Source organism: Neofelis nebulosa, chromosome 15, assembly GCF_028018385.1.
Source record: "Neofelis nebulosa isolate mNeoNeb1 chromosome 15, mNeoNeb1.pri, whole genome shotgun sequence".
Taxonomy (NCBI): domain Eukaryota; kingdom Metazoa; phylum Chordata; class Mammalia; order Carnivora; family Felidae; genus Neofelis; species Neofelis nebulosa.
Genome location: NC_080796.1, coordinates 6136699 through 6148321, shown reverse-complemented (window position 1 = coordinate 6148321; position 11623 = coordinate 6136699). Strand labels below are relative to the sequence as shown.

The window sequence follows — 11623 nt, the reverse complement described above, 5'->3', positions numbered from 1 at the left end:
ATATGGTGACACTGTATTTAGCATATTGAAAAAGGGCCATCCTGTTTTCCAAAGAGACCACACCATTTTTACTTCTACCGGCAGTATTTGACGGGTGGTTCCAACTTTTTCACATCCTTGCCGACACTTAGTCTCTGCCTTTTCAAATTTAGCCATCATACTATGAAGGGGTATTTCACTGTGGTTTGACTTTGCATTTCCCTGATGGCCAAGAATATTGAGTATCTTTTCATGTGATTATTGGCCATTTGTATATTTTCTTTGGAAGCCTGTCTATTCAGATCCTTTGCCCATTTTTTTGAAAGTTGGGTTGAAGAAATAAGTAAAAGTTAGGTTCTCTTTTAATTATTGACTTGTAAACATTTCTTACATATGTAGAAGCAAGTTGTTCTGGAGATATGTGATTTCAAATGTTCTCTCATTCTGTTCCTTTTTTTTTTCTTTCTTTTTCTTAACTTTAAATTTTTTGTAACGTTTATTTATTTTTGAGACAGAGAGAGACAGAGCATGAACAGGGGAGGGGCAGAGAGAGAGGAAGACACAGAATCTGAAGCAGGCTCCAGTCTCCTAGCCATCAGCCCAGAGCCCGACGCGGGGCTCGAACTCAGACTGCGAGATCGTGACCTGAGTTGAAGTCGGACGCTTAACCGTCTGAGCCACCCAGGCGCCCCCCTTTTTTTTCACTTCAAAGAAAGAAAGTTTTCAATTTGGTGAAGTCCAATTTACGTTTTCCTTCTGTCAACCCTTCTCTGTTGGCATTTTATTTTATAAGGTTTTCTCTAAGCCAAAGTCAAGAAAATTTACTCCTAGATTTGCTTCTAGGAATTTTATAGAGTTTTAACGCTTACATTTAGGTCTATTTTTAGTTAATTTTGGGGATAAATTGGAGTTAATTTTGTATCTTCTGTGAGGAACGGCCAGGTGGATATCCAGTGGTCCCAGCAATATTTGAGGAAACGAGTATTCCTACCCCAAGAAAGCGGTCTTGAAACTCTTGCTGAAAAAAAAAAAAATCAATGGACTATAAATGTGAGGGTTAACTCCAGGATTCTCAATTGTATTCCATTGATTTTTAGGTCTATCTTCATACCAGTATCCCACTGTCCTAATTCCTAGAGCTTTGTAGTGAATTTTGAAATTGGAAAGCAGGAATAAAGTTGAGGACTCCTACGATGATGCTGGCCAAGCAGCTTTACATCCACGCTCTTCAGCTTAAAATGTCTGGTCTAGAAGAAGGTTAGAAGTAAAACACTTCCGTCAAGTGGACATTTGCTAATGGATGATAATTAAGCCCTGATTGTTAAAAATAGACACAAAGCAAGGGAAAAGAAATTTGGAAGGAGCATATTCTGTTACATGTGAGAGAGGGTTCAGAGCAGGTGACTGGATCAACATCAGGAATCACAAGAACAGCAAAATCTACAACTGAAACTTATCTTTCTCTCATGCTGTATAGCCAGATGAGAAAAGTGTGGATGGATTCTCACCATTCCCATGCTATTTCTGCCTCTGACCTTTACTGTTTATTGATTCAAAAACTATAGGACCATCTCTTATGGGGGGAAAAAGTTCTCAAAGTGGTTGGATAGGTTTTTAAATAGCAGACTCACAGGACACCTGGGTGGCTCAGTTGGTCAAGTGTCTGACTTCAGCTCAGGTCATGATCTCATGGTTCGTGGGTTCGAGCCCCACATCAGACTCTGTGCTGACAGTGCAGAGCCTGGAACCTGCTTCGGATTCTGTGTCTCCCTCTCTGTCTCTGTCTCTCTCTCTCTGCCCCTCCCCACACTCTCTCTGCTTCTCTCAAAAAAAATAATAAGCATTAAAAAAGTTAATAAACACAGATGTAAAAACAATTGATCCAACTAATTCTTAAAAATTTCCATAGCATCTTTCCTTTGGGATTTGTTATCAACATGCATTAGATCATAAGCAGTTTGCATTCAGAGCAGTTTGTGGTTCACATCAGCACAGAGGGTAATGCTGGTTTCATACTCAAGAATAGAAGCACTATATCCAGGCCAGATTACCAGCCTGCAAACAGAAGACATTAGATGTAAGGGTCAAAGTCCAAGCTCTGAACAAGGAAGCAAGCGTCCCAGTGTTGGAACTTGGGATCTAAAATTGGTGCTTAGGAGTCAAGCAGTTTCAATTTCTTATTTTTAGTAAGAACTGATCTTTTGAAGGACCTTTCCAATAGAGATTTACCTGATGGGCTAGTTATAACTCTTACACTCTTTGTTAAACCATATTGTTACCACCCACAGGCTCACACACCTATAGCCACACACATGCGTATGTATGTATGTGAGAATATATAGGATATAGGTGTATGAATTATAAACATATACACAATATATACACATACATACATGTAGCTATAATTACTATGATTGAAAGTATTTAAGAGAAATCTACTATCCAAATTTTAGAAGATTTAGACTTCTTATGAGGTTTATAGAACTACCGAATACCTCAAGGTTTATGCTTATCACTCTAGGACTGTAAGAGTGAATCTTTTCACTTCGTTCCAAATTTACATGAAATTCTAACTGAATCGTTCATGGCCAGTGGGTACCACTGAAAAGACCATCACTTATAAATCCTACTGCTTCAAATGAGAGTCACTTTCTCAAATGCTTCTATGGTCAGGTCTGTAGAATGTGAAACTTTCCACTGTGTACTTATGATTGAGGAACTCCGTGGCCTCATTCTCGTTGTAATAGTTGCGACCAACTTGCTTCAAATCCATCATCTTCGAAATTCTAGAAATTGGAAGAATGGATTTCGTGGAAACCGCAGTGAATATTATGAAGATTTACTAACAAACACGGAGATACACTGGGGGAAAGAAATCGATCAGTGACTTTGTTTTACAAACGATTAACAGGAAGTGCCTGATACAACAAGGAAATGACATTGTAAGGTAGATATTAAGGCCCCTTGAACCTCCATTTTTCCCTCCTTTACATAATCTACAACAAAGGGTCATGGGAAGGTCATCAGAAGGTCCTTCATCCCCAGAAATGAACTGAAACCTCTTTTGCAGACTACGTGCCTCCAATTTTCATTTTCACTATTTGTGCGTCACCGTAAGTGTAGAACACCAAACAAATGTAGGGGTGCCTGCTTGGCTGAGTCGGTTAAGCACCAGACTTTGGCTCAGGGCATGATCTTGCACTGAGGGCTCAAGCCCCGCACTGGGCTCTGTGCTGACAGCTCGGAGCCTGGATCCTGCTTCAGATTCTGTGTCTCCCTCTCTCTGCCTCTCCCCTGCTTCTGCTCTTTCTCTCTCTCTTACAAAAATAAACAACCATTAAGAAAAGAAAACAAATGCACCTTTACTCCAGGAGAAAGAGGCATCGCTGTGCACAGCTGACATCTGTCCCTCCCTAGACAGGGAGCAGGCACGGGATGTGGGGGTAGGCAGGAAGAACAATGTCAACAATAAGCCACAGAACTCAAGCACATCTAGGTGAGGTTCAAGTGCCGATGCATCTCAAAGATCGCTTGCCCTCCCAGAACACGAGGAGACCTCGAGAACACAAATTCTAGGACCAAACAGCTATGTACAGTGCCACTGACACACTAACATGCAACCAAATCTCAAGGAAATGAAATCTCAGAAACACATTTGCTAGAGAGTATGTTGTAATAACGTAAGCAGTCCAGTGAGGTGGGTTTGAGTTCACTGAAGAATTCAGTGATCACCTTCACAATCTTTTTGCCCCACCGGCTGACCAGTTCTGTTTTCTGAGGTAAAGAAACAACAAAAAGGTCTAGTGCTCCTTCCAAGGAGAGGACGCTCATTACTGGACCACAAAACAACAGGTCACTTGGGTGTCTGGCAGGAGCAATCTTAACCCCCAGAGACACAGGCAGGTAGAAAATATGATTTAGGAGACCCAAATGAGGGTCCGAATCAAATAGTTACAGTGATTTTTTTTTTAACTTAAACAAACTCCTGTAAACTATGCACTTGCTAAATAAATACAGAAGTTTACTGAAGTGGGGTGTCTGGGTGGCTCAGTCGGTGAAATGTCTAACTTCAGCTCAGATCATGATCTCACATTTTATGGGCTCTAGCCCTATATCGGGCTTTGTGCTGACAGCTCAGAGCCTGGAGCCAGCTTCAGATTCTGTGTCTCCCTCTCTCTGCCCCTCCCCCGCTCACACTCTGCCTCTCTCTCTCTCTCTCTCTCTCTCTCTCTCTCTCAAAAATAAACGTTTTAAAAGAATAGTTATTCAAGTTTATTGAAGAGGGTCAGCTGGGTGGCTCAGTCAGTTAAGCCTCTGACACTTGATTTCAGCTCAGGTTATGATCTCATGGTTCAGGGGTTTGAGCCCCACTTCAGGCTCTGTGCTGTGTCAAACCTGCTTAAGATTCTTTCTCTCTGCCCCCCCCCCCAATTGCTCCCTCTCAGAAATATTAAATTAAGGAAAAGAAATGGAGTATTAAGTCCTTCCAGTTCTGTGTGTGTATGCGTGTGTGTGTGTGAAGTTTTGGAACAAGAAATAAAAACTTTTTCAATACTTCGTCAGCATTTGAGCCCTATTTGCCATTGGAAAGGTAAAATATATATATTTTGTTCTTAAATTCATTTTAACCACCAAAATGAGGCATGAGGGAACATCAGTGATAGCCAAACACGGCATGTGGGTTTTGTTACAAATCCTATGGGCAAGAGATCGAGAGGTGTCCATGAACCATTGTATGAAAAAGGTGTATTTGCTATAATACAGGGAGAATGTGAGAGAAAGAAGAAAGGTCAAGAAAATGTCCACTAACAGGAGTGCCTGCATGGCTCAGTTGGTTAAGTGCCCAACTCTTGACTTCAGCTCAGGTCATGATCTTGTGGCTTGTGGGTTCAAGCCCTGTGGCCCTGCACAAACAGTGCAGAGCCTGCTTGGGATTCTCTCGCCCTTGCTCTCTGCTCCTCCCCTACGTGTGCTTTCTCTCTCTCAGAATAAGTCAATAAACTTAAAGAGAAAGAAAGTGTCCAATCACATTACTTACCCTGCTTTTGTAGTTTATGAGGCAGTAATAAAGAGTTCCCATCAAATGTGGGACACTCTTCAATTACGTGTTTATGCTGGCAGAGCAGATCTGTACGAACTTTTCCCTCTTCAACCTCTGGCATGTAATCAATGTTGTACTTATACGTGAGGGGTTCAGGGCGAGAGGTCACTCGGAAATGGTTGGGGAATAGCTTCACCACTCTACCTTGCATTCCTGCAAAAACCGAGGCACAGGTCAATAATGAAACAAGTTGACCAATCGCTCCCCAAACAATGGAGACACCACAATCTTGAGAGCTTAAGTTAGGCCAAACCAAGACATGAACAAGTAACGAACACTTATACACACCTGATGCCCAGAATATGTACCGGCCTTTTAGAGGAATCCTCACACAAACATACATTTAGAGTTAAAACAGGAGATTAAAATATTAAATTAACAGTAACAAGAGATCAAAAGAAAACCTCTTGTAGCACAACGCTTCCAAAAGGGGACGGTGAGTGGGGAGCCACTGTTTGTAATAGTGTTTAGCATTAAAAAAAAAAAAAAAAAAAAAGGCTCAGCACAACCAAAGAACTGCATCATTTTAGTTGCTATAAAAGGAAAAGAAAACTGGAGAGTACATCCAGGCCCCTAAAATAGGTCTCTATTTCTGCAAAGGTGGAGGTTATTAAATCATGAGAAGGTAGGAAGGTACCTCCACTCACAGTGATGGGGTGAAGCTCTAAGATTCTCAAACACAAATGAACCTCAGAACAAGATCAACATGAACAATTCCATAACACTAGGTTGTTAAAGGCCAGCACACCTGTTGTGGAGTCTTTCACATGTTCCAAGTACTGTCGGGTATTCACCACCTGGTCTTGAAAAATGGCTCCAAGACCCCTTTTCCCCTCAGCGACAGTGCCTGCAATCCAGCCCCCAGCTGAAGTTCCTCTGCACAGAAACAAATGCAAAAACCATGAATTTTATAGGATAAACAACAAATGGAAACGTAAACAAAGGACAATGTTAAGTACAACTTAAGTGGAGGTGGTTGGAGGTAGAAAAGAGGGTTGTCAAAGGATCCAAACAACAGTAGTTCGGTAATGGATCACCAGAGAAGGTGAATGTTACCCAGAAGCCTTTCTCAACAAGACCCCATTCCATGTCAGCGGCTACCCTAGCACCGCATTCATTGCTGCTATGGCGTTGCCTCCTTTCATCCGGTATTTGTTCAGAGTGCAAGCTTCTTCTAATCAGAAACTTTGTCCTTTCTCTACCTTTATAGGCTAATCACCTGGTACCAGAGTGCCCTCTACTGGCATCAGAAGATGCTGACTAAATAAACAGTCCTTTCAAAAAAAAAAAAATGCATGAGAGGTGTTTGTTTGAGTGGCCTCAGTGGATGAAGCTGAGGACTCTTGCTTTCAGCTCAGGTCATTATTTCACAGTTCCTGAATTCGAGCCCTGCATCAGAGCTCTGTGCTGACAGCATGCAGTCTGCTTGGGATTCTCTCTCTGCCCCTCCCCTGCTCTTGCTCTCTCGGTCTCTCTACATAAACAAACTGAAAACAAAATTTATCAAAGGCCAGTTTCATGATTTTTTTTTTTAAAACAACTGATCGATTTTTTTTTTACAGCAACTGGGAAAGGCTCTCATGTTATTTTTATCACATTGTAATATTCATCTAATTTAACTATTTTACAAGGTGAATATTTGAGCACAGTGCAAGGCAATCTTTCACAAATTATGAAAGAAACCTCGTAAATGGGTAATACAGTCCATGCCTTGGGTTGCACAAACTGGTTTTCTTCAAAATGTTACTTCTGGAAGCTATTATCCCTAGCTTATGATGCTCTTATAAAAACACAGTCTGAATTTCCTTAATAGAAAAACTTATTTCATTTTACACGTAAGTTTTTAAATGATTTTTATCAAACTCTCAACTAATTCCTGACACGCCCAGCAATCAAATTTATCATATTCAAACTTCACTGAAAGAAAACACCAAGCATCATTCATTAGTACTTGCTACATACAGTGTACTTACATTAAATATTAATAACCCCTGAGATGCGACATAGATGATAAAAATAGGTGTCTTAAGGGGCGCCTGGGTGGCGCAGTCGGTTAAGCGTCCGACTTCAGCCAGGTCACGATCTCGCGGTCCGTGAGTTCGAGCCCTGCGTCAGGCTCTGGGCTGATGGCTCGGAGCCTGGAGCCTGTTTCCGATTCTGTGTCTCTCTCTCTCTCTGCCCCTCCCCCGTTCATGCTCTGTCTCTCTGTCCCAAAAAAAAAAAAAAAAAAAGTTGAAAAAAAAATTAAAAAAAAAAATAGGTGTCTTAATATTGTATATTCATGTTTATCACGTCGTCTTACGGGGTCTGGATTTTGTCTCAGTTTATTATAAAAGTATCTACAACAGAGGATACCAAAAGCAGAGGAAACAGGAGCAAAATAGACAAATGGGAATTCAAACTAAAAACTTTCTGTACAGCAAATGAATCAACAGAATGAAAGGCAACTTACGGAATGGGAGAAAGTATTTGCAAACCACGCATCTGATAAGGGGTTAATTTAAAATATATAAGGAACTCCTGCTACTCAATAGCCAAAAAACCTAATAACCCATTTTTCTTTTAATGGGGAAAGGACCTGAATCGGCATCTCTCCAAAGAGGACATATAATGGCAAACAGACATATGAATTTAGAACCAAGCAAAGTACAGAAAACTGGGTATTACCGGAAGGTGGGATGTGAGGGGGCTGGTTGAATTCATGGGGGACAAAGCAGACCCTCAGTGAGAAGTTGCCACTGAATCAAAGACTGGAAAGAGGAGAGTGAGTTACAAGGTTATAAGAGCCATAGGTAGAGGAAAGAGCAAATCTTCTAATGTAGAAACGTGCAAGAAAGAACAAGGTGGCCGATGTGACTGCTGCAAGGTGAGCACGAGGTAGACAAGCTTAGGTCAGAGACGTGGTGGGAGAGAGGCCATTTTTTTCAATGTTTATTGTTGAGAGAGAGAGAGAGAGAGAGAGAGAGAGAGAGAGAGAGAGAGAGAGAGAGAACAAGCAGGGGAGGGTGAGAGGGTGGGTGAGAGAGAGAGAGAGAAAGACAGAGGATCCAAAGCGGGCTCTGCACGGTCACACTTGGGGCTCAAACCTACAAACCGCGAGATTGTGACTTGAGCTGAAGTCAGGGCTTAATGGAATGAGCCACCGGTGCACCCCAGGAGGGAAGCCACCTCAAAGAATGTGCCTCTGACTGAGAAAATGGGAATCTTTACAGGATGTCGGGCAGAGGAACTGCATGGACCGATTTATATGGTTCTGTGTGCTGGGAACCAGGCAGAAGGAAAGACCAGGGTGGAAGCAAGAAGACGAGCTTGGAGACCGCTTGCCACGTGCAGCAAGGGATGCTGGTGGCTTGGACCAGAGGGCAGGAACAGAGGTGGTGACACACTGTCGGATGCCAGATAGTTTTTGGACAATTGGGAGACGACAGTGTTTCCTGGATGTTGGTGTGCAGGAAGAGTTTGGGGTCGACAGAGGAATCTAGGGCGGCTGCAAAGACTTTCGCCTGAGCGACTAGAAGAATGGAGCTTCTTCCAACGAAGCAAGCCAGACAAGTGTGCGAGGGAGAATCAGGAGCTCAGAGATGCCTGTGGGGTGTTAGGTGCCCGTTTTGAAGTCACTTTCAAAGAGGGGTCATTGGCTAGGGCCAAGCTCTTTAGAAACCTTTCCATCCACTCGGGTTGAAGGGAAGTCTATTCGCATAGGAGAAAACGCATGAGAAGGAAGTAGCAGGGGAAGAAGATAAAGCATCTTTTGCGCCAAGGAGACTGAACAGGCTGTGGAGGCTCCAGGCGGCGGAGGTGCGGCGGCTCCCTGCGGCGGGGCGCGTTGAGAGGGCGCCCGACCTCGCCCGCGGCCTCGGCCTCGGGTCCTGGCCCGACCTGCCATTGCTGCCCGGAAGGGGACAGACCCTGGAAGGGGGCACAGTTACGTTCGACTTCTCTAGGTAGTTGTCTGGTCACCTTTTACAAACCAGGACTTTGAAGAAGGCATCAGCTTGCTAACTACACGTGTTTTCCAATCACGCCCCAAACACTGCTAACTGCCAAGTTGCCAGAGAAGGATCCTGTGGTAACAGGGAGCCTGGTAAAACATTCTTAGAGATGTGCAGAAAATTACTGACTAGGATTCTTTTCCCCCACACCAAGTGACAGGTCACTGTGGGTTACCCTGCTTGCTTGTAGGAGTCCGGTGTGCACGGAGTTCACACCTACCGCCTAGCCCCATGGCGCGCGCACGCGCGCACACACACACCCCCCACACCCACCCAGGGCTACCGCCACCCGAACGGGTCACCCACCCCTGACTCCGCTGACACAACTCACCTTCGTTCCTGCCTCCTGAAGCATTAGTCTGATCTGTGGGGTGTTTCAGTTGCCTTCTTTCACGCCCTGTCGCCTAGGGTTCCTCTTCCAGCCCCGCAGCGCCTGAGCGCTGACATCCGCGGGGTCAGAGGGCCAAAGCTCCTCTCTGAAAGGGCCGGCCTTTCCCGGGACTGGCCCTGTACCTGTACCTCGCCGCGGTCACCGAGGGGCAGTAGGACTAGCCTGGCCTCCTTGCGGGACGCTCCCACAGTCAGCAAGGCTGGCCCCGACCAGCCCCCACCCTCATTTCTAGTTCAACCCTGCTGGCCCAGCCCCTTCAGGCACCGCCTCCATCCGGGCCCAAATGAGGCCTACCTAGTGGTGCACCTGGCGGTTTCAAAGGTGCTCGGAGTCTCAGGGGGATGGGCGTGGGCGGTTCTGCCCGCTCTCCTGCCCGGCCCAACCTCCCCCACCAACCATCCCCCGATTAACCTGCCAGTGACTTCACCAAACGAGGTACACATGGAGCTCCAGAAACTTAGGGCCTTACCACTTAATATTTTAACCAGTTCCCCACGGCTCCCAATAAAACTACACTGTAACCACTGCGACTATCCTTGGATCCAAATCTAGGCTCCTTCATCATCCTCTCCTTGGCCTAGATCCCTACAAGTGGGTTTGCAGTGATTTCTAAGCTTTTCAGCATTGGCGTAATTTAAAAAAAAAAATTCTTGTTGTTGTTGAATCAGGCTTTTTTTGTCCATTGCTTCCGAGTTTCTGTCACTCTTTGACTTTGCCACTTAAAATTGTTTTTTTAATTCACGAATTCTTTAATTGTTGTAATTGCATTGTCTTGCATTTAAATCCTTGATGCACACACTGGATACCCATTTCATTGTTTAACTTTTTTAGTTTAATTCCAGTTAGCGTAACAGCATTGCATTAGTTTCCAGTGGACACTCATTTTAACTCAGAGAGAGTTATCTGACACCATTTCTAAAATAATCCTAACCTTGCCCCTGCTTTGAAGTCCCATCGTAATTCTTCAGAAACCTGTGCGTTCCTTTGGCTCTAACTCCAAACTCAGTTCTGCTTTGTCTGGTGTACCAGTAACACGATGTTTTGTTCGTTGATCTTCAAAGTATTCTGAACACTAGAAAAGCCTAAATTGGCTAAGCACCTGAAAATCCTTGGCTGTTCCTTCAAATGAGTTTTCGAGTCAGTGCATTAAGTTCCAGAATATAATAAGCACTATTGCCTGGTGACCTGAGGGTGGATTGAATTTAGACATCGATTTAGTTCTTCTGAGTTGCAGAGTCTTCACTAAGGTTTTCCTGGAAAATCCTTGTGCTCATAAGTGATTCCAAGGAAGATGTTTGGGGTATCCAATTGCTGTATAGAGAGCACCCTGGAAACTGGCTCAGGTGCCCTCTGGATGGGGGCCATGTGTACTGAGTGTTCTGGTTTCAGATTCTGGTTTGTCTGGTGGAGGGTAACCTGTGAGAGGGTGTAGGGAGAAGAAGAGGAGAAAACTCTGGAAGAGCGAATTGGATGAGACTCCCAGACATCACTTAGTATTTGGTGTCCTGCCCTGAGTCCAGCCCAGTCCTTGGGTGTAACAGGTTCTTAGTATTAAGCACACCTGAGAGGCATCTTTCAGTAAGGATCTGCCTCTTCAAGGCACTTGGGACACTTCCCAGTAAGTCTTCTCTCATGCCTTTCAGAAAAGTTGTACCATTTTCTGCCCATTGGCATTGACAGGTCATGCACTGAATTTGTCCTGAGCTCCACAGAGTATATATCACTACTTGTGACTGGTTTTTCACCAACAGAATAGAAGCGCCTCAAGGGAAGGATCTGTTCTTTCTCTTTTCTTTCTCCGATAGAGATAACAGTACCTAACCAGGACTAGGCACTCAATTCATATGTTAAGAGAGAAGCGATGCATGCATGAATGATTGATTATATTTAATGATGAATCCCTGGGAAAATGACTGACTTATAAGTCTTTTGTTTTCTTTAAAGTTTACTTATTTTGGACACAGAGACAGACAGATATTGAGTTGGGGAGGGTCAGAGAGAGGAAGACACAGAATCGGAAACAGGCTCCAGGCTCTCAGCAGTCAGCACAGAGCCCGACGCGGGGCTCGAACCCTCGAACCATGAGATCATGACCTGAGCCGAAGTCGGACACTCAACCGACTGAGCCACCCAGGCGCCCCTATTACATCCATCTTAAAG

General features: G+C 44.2%; 1 long non-coding RNA gene across 1 annotated transcript; it reads right to left on the bottom strand.

Annotated features, from left to right (window-relative positions):
• Positions 1-613: 613 nt before the first annotated feature.
• Positions 614-10758, bottom strand: LOC131495958 (uncharacterized). The gene is made up of 5 exons (XR_009254205.1): positions 9404-10758; positions 5829-5956; positions 5018-5233; positions 2685-2841; positions 614-993 (listed from the first exon to the last, which is right to left on the bottom strand). It is a non-coding gene; the product is annotated as an uncharacterized LOC131495958 (long non-coding RNA).
• Between the last annotated feature and the right edge of the window lie 865 nt (positions 10759-11623).